General features: G+C 35.8%; 1 long non-coding RNA gene across 2 annotated transcripts in view; it reads right to left on the bottom strand.

Annotated features, from left to right (window-relative positions):
* Window positions 1-345, bottom strand: part of LOC142319292 (uncharacterized) — a 29,206-nt gene extending 28,861 nt beyond the window's left edge. Inside the window, exon 1 of one of the 2 annotated variants that reach the window (XR_012755165.1) lies at window positions 261-345. This is a non-coding gene — a long non-coding RNA (uncharacterized LOC142319292). Of the gene's footprint in view, window positions 1-74; window positions 234-260 lie in introns of those variants that run through there. The other variant, XR_012755164.1, reaches the window with a different exon arrangement.
* Between the last annotated feature and the right edge of the window lie 16,748 nt (window positions 346-17,093).

The raw sequence follows: 17,093 nt of genomic DNA, 5'->3' as shown, positions 1-17,093 counted from the left end.
AACATTTAATAATTATTAAATTAAATAATTCACCAGCATAATATATTTTGGTAAACTTAAAATAAAAAACTCACTTTCTAAATCAATTTGTTGAAACACATCCAAGCCACTTTGACAATCTACAATAATCTTTATGAGCACATACATGTCCATTTATTTAGAATGAAATTTTTCTCTACATATAAATTAACTTAATTCAATATTGAATAATAAAAATGAACATATATACTATATGTATCCTATTTTTAATATTTACATACAGTTGAAAAACTATTGAGGGTGACATCATGTTGTTCAGGAGATAAGATAAAGGTGATGTAAAAATTTAATAATTTTTCTATTAAGTTTGTTAACGTTATAAAAAGGAAAAAACAAATAGAATACAGAATATGTAATCTGCAATGCATTTTAACAGACTGTGAAAATATATTGTACCTAATTTTATGCTATTTTTTTAAATAAATATACATTTTATGTACATGAAGATTATGTTAATTAAAAAAAAAAGAAATAAATGACAATAATGAAAAATTAAGTTCATTTAGAATGCTATTCACTTTTTAATAAAGCATAGTACACACACGTTAAACTTTTTTTCCTATTGAAATTTAACTTATTTTATTTGAATAATAATAGTATTATATATTCAGCTAAATTATTTAAACAATTATTAATCTTATACAATAAATTAATCGTTTGACTGGTAATTTATTTATTCTTAATGCTATTATAATTACCTATTTTCTTAAATTTTTAATTTTATTTAGTATTGTAAATAATGTAAATTCATTATATCTTTGCTTATGTTACAGATTTATTTTTATATGCATAAAGAAAACAGTTTTTCCTTGTTTAAAAAAATATTATTTCATTCAAATAATAATTAAATTTAGCTTTTCAGCTTTTTATGTATATTTTTATATTTATTGTGGCAGTTCATTTTAATGGCGAATTTCTACAATGGATGTACATCATCCTAATAACTTTCAGATTATTATAAATGGAAGAGTCAGCGTAAATAATGGACCTAAAATAAAATAATTATTTCCTGATTTAAAAGCCTTTGGCAACGGTCATGATTATATTAATAGAATTTCTCTGAGCAACAATTATTATAAAATTATGTGTCACCTTATTTATAGTTATGGGGCAAATTTTTTACTAGATACATTTAAAATTAATTTGTCAAAGTAGAAGTAATTTGTAAATCTGTGTATAGAACATCCCTCTTCAAAAAAATTAAAAGTATCCTTTCTTGGTTTAGAATTAATATTTCTGTATTATCCTTTAATGTATGTAGGGTCTCATAGAGACTAGACTGTTACTTACTAAAATAATATTTGAGCATTTTCTTCTGTATTCCTTTCACTGTAGGACATTAGATGAAAAGTTATTTATAAAAATTCACATTCTACCATCGTACATAGTCACATGACAGTGACCCAGTATTTAATTCACACGACATTTTTGTATTTAATAGCTATCATTTTAATTAAAATAGAATCTATTTTCTGTTTAACTTTACTTAAAATATTTTTGTCATTCTTGTAAAAATTTTAAATTCTCTTCTTAAAATAATGTAAACAAATTATTTTATGAATAAATTAATAGTAAATATAATCCACTTTACCAGCACGTTGAATAAATTTTCAAACTGGCTAGTAAGGTGGATTGGATTATATGTATTGTTAATTTATTATTTAACATATCAGTGGTAACATGTTTGAGAAATTAAATTATTTTATCTAATACACAAAAATCTACAAATTATAGCACTTCATATCAGTGTGGATAAACCATTAATTCATTATACAATAACAAAATTAATGTTTATAATACAAAGTACAATCCTACTATGTTTATGTTTGTGAAATATAAAAGTGTGTCATGAAATTGTTTACTTTTAAACTATTCAACTATGTAAATTTACCATAAATTTAAAAAAAATTAAGCATGATAATTACATAAGATATATATATATATATATATATATACACAGGTGCCAAATAAGTTATGAGACAACTAGCATTACATCGAAACTAAGAACTTTATTTTAACTTTGCATTTACATAGATTCAAAATAATCCCCTTACACCTCCACACAACGTTTATATTGATCTTACAAGTTGTTGAAAGAATGCTGGAAATCCTGATTGTGTACCTTCTTCAGTCTGTCGGTCACAGCATTGGATGTCCTCAATGTCACTGAAACATTCTCCTTTTAAAGCGCATTTAATATTCAGAAATAGAAAAAGGTCTGCAGGTGCTGCCAAATCAGGAAAATAGGGTGTTCAAGAACATTTTTTGAAGCTAAAAACTGTTTCACAGGTAGTGCGCAGTGAGTCGGTGCATTGTCATGCAGAAGAACCAAACTCTTGCTTTAGAACAGATGCGTCCTCACATAGAGTCCTGAGCAAAGAGACATTGCATGACTCCTAAGTAGTACTGTCCGGTCACTGTTTGCTCTCAGGGAGAAATTTGTTATGGATCACTCCAGAAGCATCGAAAAAAACAATCACCATTGTCTTCATGTGTGGTTTCTGCAATCTGAGTTTCTTCTGTCTCGGTTATGATCTTCTATGCCATTCATACTCTGACGTTTTGTCTCTGGGTCGAACTTAATACACCTTTGTAAACATCTGATGCCGTTTTTCTTAATTTACACTAAAATTTTATCACAGCTCTTTGATCCATGATGCTACATTTGACTGCTATTACTTGCATAATGTTATGTTCACAGCTGCTGTACATGCACTGGCTGAGTCGTCCACGATCGAAGAATCGGCATGTTCAGCACAATGTAGCGGGTGAAACGGTTATCTCATTTGGCACGTTACTTTAAAGTGTTCCTGGAAAAAAAAATCAGTCTCATTACTTATTTGGCACACTGTGTGTGTATATTTTATATATATATATTTAAAAATATAGAAGTACTGGTCTATAAAATTTAAATTTTTCCACCTAAATGCAGAATTCATTATATTAAAATTATTTAAACAAAAAATTTATTAAAAAGTGCTTTAGAAGTATACGATTTTTGGATGTTATGTATTGCAGCCTGACTTGTTTTTTTTTTACTTTCAGTAGCTCTGAAGAGTTGTGATCATCTAGAAAAGATGACAACATACAAAAGACTGCGTTCAGTGTTGTGTTAAAGTAACTGATGGGAATGGTTTTATAAACATGGTTTTATATTATTTTTTTGTTGGCACTTTAATGTTACATGATACCATTTAATCTTTAACTCCTTGAGCTTTTATGGGTGTTGTGGTTCTATTAAAATTAAACTGAATTGTTTATTGTCTTTTTCAGAATTTTTAATTTGTTGAAATTCAGTCAAATATTTTTTAACTATATCTGTTCATACATCTTGCAAATAATAAAACTATTTTCATTTAATTTTTGCAAATTTTTGGTTGTGTTAAACATTTTTGTAAACAAGTATTATTGTTATTTTTTTGCCTTAACTTATTACATTTACAGTATGCCCAGGCTTCCTAAATGTTTAAAATGTATAAATGACGAAAATAAAATAGGAAAGTTTGAAAAATAGCTATGAATTCAAATTAAATACTGTACAACCTTTAGATTTTTGACTCATAAAAATTGGTAAATTAGTTTTTGAGTAACACGTATAAAAATACTGTTTGGACAGATAAAAGACCACCTTGCAGAATTTTTTTTAATTTGTTAATATTTTTTATAAAGTGCAAGCTAGATTTGGTAAATTTGTTTACATTTATTCATATCTTCCTAAGTAATTGTCATTACTTGCACATGCAATTCAGAATCATGACCAAAAAGAAGTAAATATTATGATATGAGTTAGCCGTTTCTGAAATTGGATTATCTATCCAAATAACCAGTGCAAGTTTATTGAGAAAACAGTAATGTATGAGGGTAAGTCAATTATTATCCGCAATGTAGTTATAAATTTTATTGCAATACAAATAGGAAACTTACACGTACATCATTTTTCAACATAGTCCCCTTGCATTTCAATGGACTTGGTCTATCATTGCACAAGCTTCCTGATGCCCTCATAAAAGAAGGTTTTTGGTTGAGCTGCGAGCCAGGAATGTACTGCTTCTTTCACTGTTTCGTCCGAAGTAAATCGACGGCCCCTTAATGCCTGTTTGATTGGACCAAACAAGTGGTAATCAGAAGGGGTAAGATCAGTACTATATGGAGGATAAGCCAATACTTCAAAGTTGAGTTTCTGGAGCGTTTCAGCAGTGTGGATAGCAGTATGTGGACGGACATTGTCGTGCAACAACACAACACCTTTCAACAGCAGTCCTCAGTGTTTGTTTCGAATTGCAGGCTTCAGCTTGACAGTAAGCATCTCACTGTAACACGCACTGTTTATTTTCGTGCCTCTTTCCTCATAATGTTCCAGTACTAGGCCTTCTGAGTCCCAAAAAACGGTAAGCATCAGTTTTCCTGTGAACGGTTGGGTCTTGAATATTTTTTTGCAGGGCGAATTTGGATGTTTCTATTCCATACTCTGCCGTTTACTCTCCGATTTGTAATGATGGATCCATGTTTTGTCACCAGTGATGATTCTGTCTAAGAAGATTTGTTACCACAGCAATCCAAATGTTTTTGGCAGATGTCCAAGCGTGTTTGTTTATGCAGCTGTGTGAGTTGTTTTGGGACCCATCTTGCACAGATTTTATAAAACCCAAATCTGTTGTGGATGATTTCATAGGCAGAACCATGATTAATTTGCAGACGATGTGCCATATCATCAATAGTTAGTTACTTGTCTGTCAAAGAAAACCATGTCACGTGCACGCTCAATGTTTTCCTCATTTGTGGCGGTAAACGGTCATCCGGCTTCTTTGTCATTCATAACACTTGTGCAACCATTTTTGAATTTTTCAATCCATTCGTAGATACTCCGTTGCAGCAATACACTGTTCCTGTACTGTTTCAAAAGTCTTTGATGAATTTCGGCCCCTGATACACCTTCTGACCACAAAAAACGGATCACTGACGTTGCTCTTCTTTGGTGCAAACAGAAAGTGGAGCAGCCATGGTTAACAGCAGGGCAGTGATAATGGAACTAACTTAGCAGTATCAAAATTGCACAGACATAACAACAATTAAACCACACATGTGTCATCTACGCAACACTACAGTAATACCAACATAAACAAAAATATAACTAAATTGCGAATAATAATTGACTTATCCTCGTAGTTTTCTGTTCCCTTTTTTACACCTAATATATTACTGCATACCAGTAAAACCCCTGATGAAGGGCCCTACAGATGATGTCTTCACTCTGTTTAAGTATGGATTGCCTATATTACGAACATCAACCATTATTCTTAGAGAAATCAACTTTGAATGTAGTCATTTGTACCTCAGATGTTTTGCATGCATCACAGCTGTGATCAAGAAAAATTGGGGCAGATAGTGTACAGTAAAAATTAACATATTACTCTCTGGAAATATTTTAACTATATAACTCGACATACACATCTACTTATATGTCTCCACTCAATTGAGGAAAACTCGTGTTACAATCTTGAAATATTTATAAACATGCTAACAAAGAGGTAAAATGATACAGATTATTTCCTTTTTTTAACAAATGAAAAATGAAGGAAAAGTTTTATACATCTGAAACTTAATTCTTTGATTTAATTTACTCAAAAATTAGGTTAAAAAATTTAATTAAAATAATTATTCTATCTATTCAGACTTCTGTTAGATACATGACAATCACAAAAACAAATAGAAAACAATCTTTTTTTTACTATCACAGTAATTATGCTAAATTATTTTAAATAAATTAGTATGATGTTCAAAATAAGTTGCAAGTGTGAATTACATTGTATGTTTGTTAACACATTATGTGAATTGTATTTTCAGTTAATTGATTGGTGTTAAGCAATGACCACATATATGCAAATTATTTATTCACCATTTCAAGGTAAATACTCATTTTTTTTATTTTTTTATTTTTAGTTATTACTCCTATTTCTTATTTTTCTTTTTTGAAACTAGTTGATAATATATGTATATACCACTCATACCCTTTTGAATGGATATTTTTTCATTAAGTAAAACTAACAAAATTTCATGGTGTTAAGGTGTAGAATAGATGTTAAAATATATGGCAATTAATATTAAATAATTTAATGAGAATCAATTTAAAACTGAGAGATAACATAAAATTATTTACAAATACTTATGTCTTGTCAATAAAGATGGTAACTACTTTGGATAAATATATATACATTTGCTCAGTACTATCATAGGGAACAAATGTAGGATCAAGAGAACAACAACACTTTGATCAATACATGACTATTTTGAGTTGAGATGTATGGAATGAACATATATAGCCAGTCAGTTTTTATAAAGGTTAACAAACTTGCTTCTTATTCTACTGATCATGTGTTTGATTCTGAGTAAGGGTTTAGCCATATTTCAGTTATTTTAGTTTTTGTAATCATAAGCAATAAAATTTATTCCTTTAAATATTTACGATTTCTCATTGCTTGAGTTTTATTCAAAACACTGTATGCAATCAAATTATGTTGCCGAAAGAGAAAATTCTACCTTGAATATCTTCTGGTTCGGTGAATAAACAAAAGCTCAGCATTTTTTTTTTCTTCACTCATTTGACTGGTTTGATGCAGCTCTCCAAGATTCCCTATCTAGTGCTAGTCGTTTCATTTCGGTATACCCACTACATCCTACATCCCTAACAATTTGTTTTACATATTCCAAACGTTGCCTGCCTACACATTTTTTTCCTTCTACCTGTCCCTCCAATATTAAAGCGACTATTCCAGGATGCCTTAATATGTGGCCTATAAGTCTGTCTCTTCTTTTAGCTATATTTTTCCAAATGCTTCTTTCTTCATCTATTTGTCGCAACACCTCTTCATTTGTCACTTTATCCACCCATCTGATTTCTAACATTCTCCTATAGCACCACAATTCAAAAGCTTCTAATCTTTTCATCTCAGGTATTCTGATCGTCCAAGTTTCACATCCATATAAAGCGACGCTCCAAACATATGCTTTCAAAAATGTTTTCCTGACGTTTAAATTAATTTTTGATGTAAACAAATTATATTTCTGACTGAAGGCTTGTTTCGCCTGTGCTAGTCAACAATTTATATTGCTCCTACTTCATCCATCTTTAGTAATTCTACTTCCCAAATAACAAAATTCTTCTACCTCCATAATCTTTTCTCCTCCTATTTTCACATTCAGTGGTCCATCTTTGTTATTTCTACTATACTACATTTCATTACTTTCATTTTGTTCTTGTTTATTTTCATGCGGTAGTTCTTATGTAGGACTTCCTCCATGCCATTCATTGTTTCTTCTAAATCCTTTTTACTCTCGGCTAGAATTACTATATTATCAGCAAATCGTAGCATCTTTAACGTTTCACCTTGTACTGTTACTTCGAATCTAAATTCGGAGTATTCTTTAATATCATTAACTGCTAGTTCCATGTAAAGATTAAAAAGTAACGGGGATAGGGAACATCCTTGTCGGACTCTCTTTCTTATTACGGCTTCTGCAATAAATATTTTATACTAGTGGATGTTTAGATTTTTATCTTTTTACAAAAATTATAATTAACATTGGGATTTATTTTATATTGTTAAAAAGTGGGAGCACTAGTCCTCCTAAGAAGCAGGGGTTACTCAAATATTTAACTGGGAAAATATAATTGAGTTGTGTATCATATTAATTGCCTGGATAAGATAAAATACATTAGTTCAAAAATATCTTTGCTGTAATAATTCGGTCTGAAATTATCTCTTTACATCAAAGTGCATTATTTTTCAGTATATCTTCAATCTGTATTACACAAACGCATCAACTGCATTTATGCTATTGTTCTCAGGAAAAATTATAGATTCACTAAGTAAACATAATGGAAACAATGTTAAAGCTTTAAAGAAATTCTTAAAACTGGATAATTAAAAGTAAAAACAATTTTATTAAAAAAAAATTAAAAATTAAACAATTCTTTATTCCATCACTCACTCAAATCAATTTATCAGAACAGACAACGTCATCCTTCAAGAAATTAAATCACAAAATGGCCTTTGAAAATCACAAATTAACTCAACAAACTTCTATTCCCAAAAATGCACATGATAAACAAGTACAACTCCACTTACAAGTTCACCAGTTACGACTATTTGTACTTTTACACTGGACAAATGGATGGGTTACTTCACACAATCGTGAGCAATAGCACATACAAATACGAAGCATGTTTTTAAAGTAAGAGCCGTTTTGAATTTGCCGCCTATATATACGATGTAAACAGATGGCGCTTGCGTAGTTCAATATCAATGAATAATCAGTCGTTAGCCACAGTGGTTTTAGTTATTTTGTAGTTAGTTGTTTATATGCTTCCGTTTATATTGAGTGCTACAATTCGTGATCCCGTCGAGTATGAAGTGCTAGTTGGAAACCGGCGAAAACAGTGCCTCCACTGAAATTCACAGGTAAATTTGTAATGTTTACGGGTCGAATATTATAAGTGATGTTAAAGTAAGACAGTGGTGCCTTCATTTATAGAAGAGGGAACAAACGCTCATGATGAAGACCGACAACGGATGATTTGATTGAAAACTTTTATGAAAAATTTGAAAAACTGATGCTCACTTTGTCACAGTTGTCTTTGATGTTTCCTGACGTTTCACGATCTATGATTTATGATTTTCGATTAAAAAATTTGTATCAAATGCGTACCGAAATGTTAACCGATACACAAGCAAAAACGTCGCTGCAGCGCGTACATTTTTGCGGTCTTACGAAAATGTAGATGATCAATTGTTTGTTCACATTGTTCCCGGAGATGAAACTTGAATTTCTTATTCGAATATAGAGACAAAGTAGCAGTCAGTCATTGCAATGGCGGCAATCGGCATTCATCATCATCTCGTAGACTGAAGAAATTCAAACAAGAACATTCGAAATAGAAGCTTATGAGTAATTTTTTTTTTTTTTGGGGGGTAAAAAGGAGTCTTGCATGTCGAATTTAGTGATCGCAGAATTACTGTGAATGACGATACGTACTGCGAAACATTAAACAATTTCAGAAGAGCTGTAAAAAACGAATGATATGGGAAGATATCCCACGGGATTTTGTTTTTTCTTGACAAAGCCAACACTCCAGGTCACTCTTCTTGTCTCTAAGAATGCCCCCGACAAATCGGGCCACATTCTCTCAATTGCTCAGATCCCGAGCAACATCGCAACCCCATTATGGAGGCTCAGTGTTCCGAGATCCACGTCTAGTGTCCCTCGATCTGCCGCCCACCAAGCACACTCGTAAACGATGTGCTCGGCGCGTCAGAGGATGCGCTTTTCCTGTGGCATGGAGATAAGCACGGAAGTACTCGAGATCGGTTAAAAAACTGATTAACATATTACTCCACCTCTACATGCCACCGCTCTGTTCCCGGTCTGACCAGAGAAATAAGTCTTGCCCTTTGGTCCCGCGGTCCTAGATCTCCTGCCAGTGATGAACATGCGAGTCCATTCATCCCTGGCGATTGACTCTCGGTCTTCCCCTACCCGTCGCCTCCAGTAGACTGCCTGGCGCTTCGTTGCCAAAAGAGCAATGGGTATAACGCCGACGACCGCCAGAATGGCAGGCTTGGATATCATCTGATACGAGGAAGTGACTCGCAAGATACCTGCGCGAGCCGTTTCCGGTTTCACTCAAATCTTAACGCCTGGGCCCACAATATCGCTTGGTATAACAGAACGGACTGCACCGTGGACATAGGTAGTCACTGTTTGCTGGCCTTCGGTCCGCCAACATTCGCCATGACTCGGCTCCACAGCTACTCAACAAAGCTGAATTTCCGGTCAATCATCATATCTAGGCCGGCTTGGTTCGACAACCTCATCTCCGACCCGCAAGGGGATCAGTACGTTTCTCCGTTAGAATCACGATTTCCTTCTTACTGTTGGTTATAAACACTCCAGGCCCAAGGAGGTCAGGGCTGTTGCTCCAAATGTGGTTCAGGCCCCGGCGCAGCCTAGGCGCTACGCCGATGTTTTCAAGAACATGCGGGAAGCTGGCAAGGTGGCTAAGAAACCAGAGGTAATTTTTATTAACAAGGCTGAGGGCTCGAAGACCACGAGAACAGAACTGAGGCGCGACTTCCAGGTTGCTCTTCGCAGTGACCGGAAGGAGCTGCGAATTAGGGACATCAAAGAGACCAGTAAAGGTTTGGTGGTAGTGGCTGATAATAAGGAGACTGTCCGGGTCATCACGGAGTCTCCCGTGGTGAAGAAGCTTGAGGTCAAGGTTGATCCCAAGCGACTAAGAAGAGCCCGTGTCATCGTGTATGACATTGAGCGGAGCCTGCCCGATGAGGAGGTTCTGTCTCATTCGAGAGCAGAATACCGACTTGGACGAGGCTTCGTTCAAAAAAGAGTGTAGGCTGGTCAAGACTGGAAAGCGTGATGCCCCACGGTACCACGGTGTGTTTGAGTTAGGGACTGGACTCTTCCAGAGGTTCGTGTCCGAGGGACGAATTTTTATGGACTTTGCATCCTGCCGCGTTAAGGAATACCTTGACGAGCAGCGATGCTTTAAGTGTTGTCGGTACGGCCATAGGGCCAAGTTCTGTAGATATGCGTCGGTCTGCGCGCATTGTGGCGAAGAGGGCCATAAGCGTGAGAACTGTCCGCTTAAAAATGAGGCTCCGACTTGCGTCAACTGTAAAAGGTTGCGCAAGAATTGTAGGCACTCTGTTACTAGCAGGGAGTGCAGTTGTTACTACAGAGCAGTTGAGATAGCCTTCCTATCTGAGTTGAGATAGCCTTATTACAGTGTATTGTTTTATATATATTATCTTTAACATGTTACATATAATATATTGTAACAATGATGATAGTATTTTTCATCATTTCAATTGTTTACCAATTTAATTAACATTATTACTTAAGACCTTGCTAGCTTAAGTTTTAATTAGATATCAACAGAAATATTTCATACTTATGGAATTTTCTCCAGCTTCCTTACTTTTTTTATAATTACCATACTTTTTTTTTTTTTGGGACGGAGGTGGAAATGCATTTACGCACGAGTGTCGGACTCCTGCTGGTGGTCTAATCCAACCGCCATCAACAGACTACCGACTAAAACCACCACCTTTACGTGGTGGTAACATGGCCCTCCGATGTTTGCCATAATGCGGCACAATGCCGAAGCTGTTCTTTCAGCCTTGCCGGCGATTTCCCTGATGTGTACCTGGTACGTCAGTCTCTTGTCTAGCCAGACGCCCAGATACTTACCGCCGGAGCCGGCACCACGACAGTGCCCCTAACCGAGAATGTCACATCAGCAAGTCTCCTCCTCCCGGCAAAGACAATGACTTCCATCTTATTGACAGCCACTTGCAATCCGCTGGCGTCGAACCAGTCCATGATTCTGTCGATTGCGTCGTCGACTTTGGCCATCAGTTCCGCCTCCACTAGTAGGCCTAGGTCATCGGCGTACGCTATGGTTTGTGACCCCTGAGACAGCTCCAGCCTGAGAACCGGGTCGTAGGCCAAGTTCCATAAAGAAGGGCCAAGAACAGAACCTTGCGGCACGCCCGCGGTCATCACTCTTGTTACCACGTTACCGTTCGAATCATAGACTATCTCCCTCCCACTGAGATAGTCGTGAAGAATTCTCCCCAAATAGTCACTGACTCTCCTCCTCTCCAAGGCTTCTGTTATAAGGCCTTATAACCATATGTGAAACGCGGCAACGTGTTGAACGCGTTTCTGATATCGAATAATATGAGACCCGCGATCTTCCTAGTTCTACGGGTGCCGCGTAATGCCTCCTTGTTGATACCAACTACCTCGGAGACCGCAACAATAGTCGACTTGCCCTGACGGAAGCCGTACTGACTATCCGCAAGGCCGCCGCTGGCCACGATCTCGTCTTCAAGCCTCGAGAGTAGTAATCGTTCAAAACGTTTTCCTCCTGTGTTAAGCAGACAAATCGAACGGTACGCCGCAAGCTCCTCGACTGACCTACCCGGCCTCTTAATTAAAACCAGCCTCGCTCTCTTCCATTTCACTGGGAATCGCTCGGAGAACAAAAGGCCGGTCATAAGGTCCGCGACCAGCCGAGGGGCTACGTCCACAAGTACCTTTATCACCTCAGCTGGTACCTCATCAGGCTCCGGGCTCTTACCGTTACTGAGCCTGCCCGCCGCAGAGACTACCTCATCCACAGTGAAACGCCTGATGTCATCCGCGACTAACTCTGCTCTGGTCACAGTCTCACTGACCGGGAACAGCTCCTCCACCATTTTCCTCAGGAGCTCGGCCGGCAGAATGGGAAGAGACCTACCAAACTTACTAGTCACAATACGGTAGGCATCTCCCCAAGGGTCCCTGTCCAACTGCAGACACAACTCCTTCCACTTCTGCTTCTTGGACTTCAGGATCGCGTCTCTGAAGGCTTTCTTTGCACTACGAAGAACATCCAGGGCCTCCTGTCTGCCTCCCCCACCGTTCCTTCGACCCTCCCTAACGTACCTCCTCCTAGCCCGGATGCAATCAGCTCTTCTAGCTGCCACTTCTTGGTTTCACCAGTAGACCCTCCTCCGCCTGGTGTTCCCAGCTACGGGTTACACCTCCTCGCACGCCTTGCTCAGGAGACTACACGAATCCTCAAAGGAAAGGATATCTGTATCCGCAACCTCCCTCTTCAGAACTTCCTTTATCTGCTTCAGCTCCAGTGAAGTGGGCCTCCACCTCGTTGACCTAACTTCCTGCACAGAGTTGGGCAACAGTACCTGGAAAAAGATAAATCTGTGATCGCTCACAGACTCCTCTTCCAGTACCTTATAATTACTGAACCGTACAGACACAGCAATGTAATAATGTGCAGTAACGAATTCAAAAGGCCACACCCAACATTATTCAAATTATTTTATTTGAGGGCTCTAATAAGTCTAGTTTATGATGTTTTAATCTTATTTCATACCCTTTAAAAGTAGAAAATTGCTGGGATTCAGAAAAGATAACAAAACTCATTTTACTACTATCTTATGGTTTTATTACACATGGATTACCTTAATGAATATTGTTCAGTATAAATATAGGTGAAGGAAGGACACACTGACAAAATTTAATGAAATGTTGCTCAGAGATTATTCAAGTTAGCAAAATCTGTTGCAGTTTGATTGTAGATTTTTACTGCTTTTGTCCATGATGGTCAGCAGTGATATTAATCTTTTCTTCTTCTTCCCTAGTATAAGGCAAAAGACTATTATGTCATCCATCTTTCTTTTATCTTATGTTAACTGGTCTCTCCATCTTTTCATTGGCTATCCCAGGCTTCTTCTACCCTTTAGACTCTACTAAAATTATATGATAAAATTATTTACTCTGAATTATATGATATTAATTTTAAGATGTAATTTGTTTTAAGAAAAAACAGAACAAATTTTCCAATAAAACATTTTTAAAAACTTACTTTAAAATGTTTTTAATTCTCTTTGCAATCAGTGAATTTTACTGCTGTTATCAGACTAGTCCAGTTTGATAAGCGGTTTATTTTAATTAGGCTGGATTTTTGTATGTTTACATACAAAATTATTGAAATAGGTGTGATCAAGCTTCTATTTAAAGGTATGGACAAGGATCTTACTGTGAGTTTGTCACACAGGTCTCTGGCGCTTCTGTCAGTGCTTCGTACGGTACTGTATTTGCAAATTAATGGAAGGTTGGCCTGCAAAATCTCTTGATGGAGGACCAGTGTGGTTTTCGGTGGGGGAAAGGTACAGAGGATGCAATTTTAAAAGTGATTGCATCATTACCAACTCCAACTTTGTGTATGCCCTGGGTGTATTTCTGGATATATCCGGAGCATTAACAACTTGTGGTGGCCTTCTGCTTTGTATCAATTACAACTGTGGGTGTGTATGAGTGATGAGATTTTTTTTTCACCTTCTCCACTGGGCCAGATCCTGCAGTTAAGTATAACACAGTCTAAGGGACTGTTCTATACTCTAACAAGCCTCCCGTCTCGACCCGCCAGTCAGATCTTAATTTGCGCCCAACTCAAATCCCCAGAGTAGGATCTCCACCAGGAGTGGCAATCCCATCCCTGGCTCCCCACTCTGGGAACCAGGACTCGGTCTTTATGCCAAGGCATCTAACTGTCTTCTGCTGGTCAAAGGAGACTTGTGGAACGAGGCCGAATTCCAGGAACTCAAGCTTGTAGAGTACTACATGTAGAGCAATTAACACAAAATGGTATACAGCCATGAGAAGACCACCAAGATGCTGTTGAAGAACCATTTGATCGCATGCAACGCCTGTGTTTCGATGACCAGCCATCTTATTCGTTATGTCTGTTTGCATCGGTATTTGAGTGTACTCCTTGATGAGAATTTCAGATTCAATTTCAAGCACTTTCAGATTATTGCTAAGAAGGTTTGTGATGATGTCTTCGGCATTAGCAGAGTGGTCCACCCTGATTTCGGTCTACATTTTAAAACAATGAAAATTTTGTATAAAGGTGTATGTGAGACGATTATGCTTTACGCATAATCGCATTCTGTCTGGACAAACAGAATGAGGTATAAAAGCTACTGTGATATTCTGTTGAGAGCTAAGCATCTCATGTTACTTAATGTGATGGGGCTATAGAACTATTTCACGTAAGGCAGTAATAGTTATCGCGGATGTCATGTTACGATGCGAAGAAGTCAGGTGAACTGACTGAGCAATGTATTCAGGAAATAGAGGAGGAAGGTTTAGGTACTTGGCAGGACAGGTGAGATGAGATGGCAGATGAGCGGTATATGTCCGGTCTTTCTCAAAATTTAAGGGCGCTGAGAGATGTCTCATGGATCTCCCCGAACTGGTAAGTGACTCAGTTCCTTTCAGGGTATGGTGCATTTCGGGACAGGCTAGCCGAATCAGCTTGACTAATTCGGGTCAGTGTCCTCAATGCTTAGTATTGGATGATGCTTATCTTGTGCAGTACATCTGCTCAAAATATGAGTTTAGGCAAGCAAACATGGTCAAGGAGCTTGAGGGTATTGGTTTGAGTCTGGATCTGCAGGCTAACTGGAAAGTTAGAGATGAGTGGCACATTGTTGAATGATTTTTAAGGTTTTTGGGTGCTCGAAAGGACTGCAGAGGGTATTCAGTGTTGAATAGTAGCCTAGGTGGCTTGGGACCCATTTGGGTGCTTTTCCGCCACAGTAGGCACATTTGGAAATTGTTCCTGGTTGTTATTCTGTATGTTCGTGTGTTGATAGGTAATTTTGGCTGCTTTAGTATGGAAGGTAAAAATTGTGATTATGCGATTAATTTTTGAGGGTATGAGATTAATGTTTTGTTATAACTCAATTTTTAAAATTTTTATTGGTTATCAGTTTTTCAATTCAATTTAAGTGAGTTTGAAAAATATCTTTTGTTAATTGATGGGTTTTAATACTAATGGAGATATCTTTCGAGGTATTTGCATCGATGTCATCCTGATAGAGGCCGTACTGATGACTGAAATATATAATCAAGTATTGAGGGTCTGGAAGATGACCTCCAGGAAAGCCATCAGGGCTATGATGGGACAGGGGTGGCGACCGGGATCATCACAGGCATTTGTATCTTCCCCTTTGGGGTCAGGATACAAAACAAACATGTATGCACATGTCTATATGTCTGTGTTGTAATATCAAGATTGCTGTCCATTGTTTTGAATTTGTGTCATAGCAAATGTTTGCTAATACTCATCACCAATTCACCAAAAACCTTCAACAATTATATACTAACTGGATCTTTAATTCAAATCCAACATGTTTTTTGACTCTATTCCAAATATTTATCTGAGTAATTAAAAAAAAAGTGGCAGCAACTCATTAGCCAACTATAGTGTGAAAATGCAACACCAGTCACTGAAGGTGGTCATAAAAATGACTGACAATATTTTGAAGTTATGTTTTTAAAAAGTTTACTACAAAATTTGATTCTGTTTGCTTTAAGTTAATACTCTTGAATGTTATGTTGATAAAATTTTGTGGTTTACTATGTGTATCTAAATAATTTAAATTACTATTTATGGTCTTAACTGCTTATTTTAATTATATTCCTTTTTTACATTTTAGATTTTATCATATAAGAGGTTTAATCATCAGTAAAAATATTTAACATTTTTGATTTCTGGAACGGGTCCATTCAAAGTTTGAGTAGATCATCCTTTTTCATTAAATAACAAAAAAGGTGTCTGAACAGGTTTGGTTTCCAGATTTATTATATTATCATTATTGACTTCATACAAAAATAGATAAAAAAAATATTATGATTGATAGAAATCTAGATATCAAAGAGACAATAAATGTCATGAACATTTATAAAAGGCTATATACATGCATAATATATATCACATAATGTATTTACTCATTAATATACTGGTTAGTGGTAATTAATGTTATCTGATCCTATTAAATAGAACTTAGGCATTGTCTGATAACATAATGGAACATCGAATTGAAAAGAGAATCACTGTTTTACAGAAAATATCAAAAGCTGATTTGGCTCTCCATTAAACTGCCTGAGTAGTTAAACATTAAAGAATGATTATGATAATTAATTCTACTAAAGCTATTATAGCAATATTGCTATTTCTGACAGTGTACAATAATTACACGTCAATAACTGCAAATTGGAAAAAGAATTTCCTGTTTATGAAAATAGCTTTTTTTTTTAACTGAAAGGTAGTAATAATGTCATCTATATTATTTATTTTTAAAAATGATATTACTATTAAATTTATCTAATAAGGAATTTATCTTAGTATTGAAATTACTTTTTTTAAATTAATCTGTGATTTCCTTCTTTCAGTTCCTTTTATGGTAGCCTGAAACTTTATTTAAGTAACATTAATAAAAGAGAATAATTACTAATTTTCTTGCTAACTTAATGTGTTTCAAATCATTAAAAATTTGTTTGTTTTGAGTTGAAGGATGTTGTTTTGATTTATTGCTTTGATTTTTGTATTATCGTTTTATATCATAGCTGTATTTTAAAATAACTGATGACTGCCTATGGCATTATAATAGTCTCTT

This window comes from Lycorma delicatula, chromosome 2 (assembly GCF_047948215.1).
Source record: "Lycorma delicatula isolate Av1 chromosome 2, ASM4794821v1, whole genome shotgun sequence".
NCBI lineage: Eukaryota > Metazoa > Arthropoda > Insecta > Hemiptera > Fulgoridae > Lycorma > Lycorma delicatula.
The sequence above is the reverse complement of the archived record's forward strand: the minus strand, read 5'-3'. Positions and strand labels throughout refer to the sequence as shown.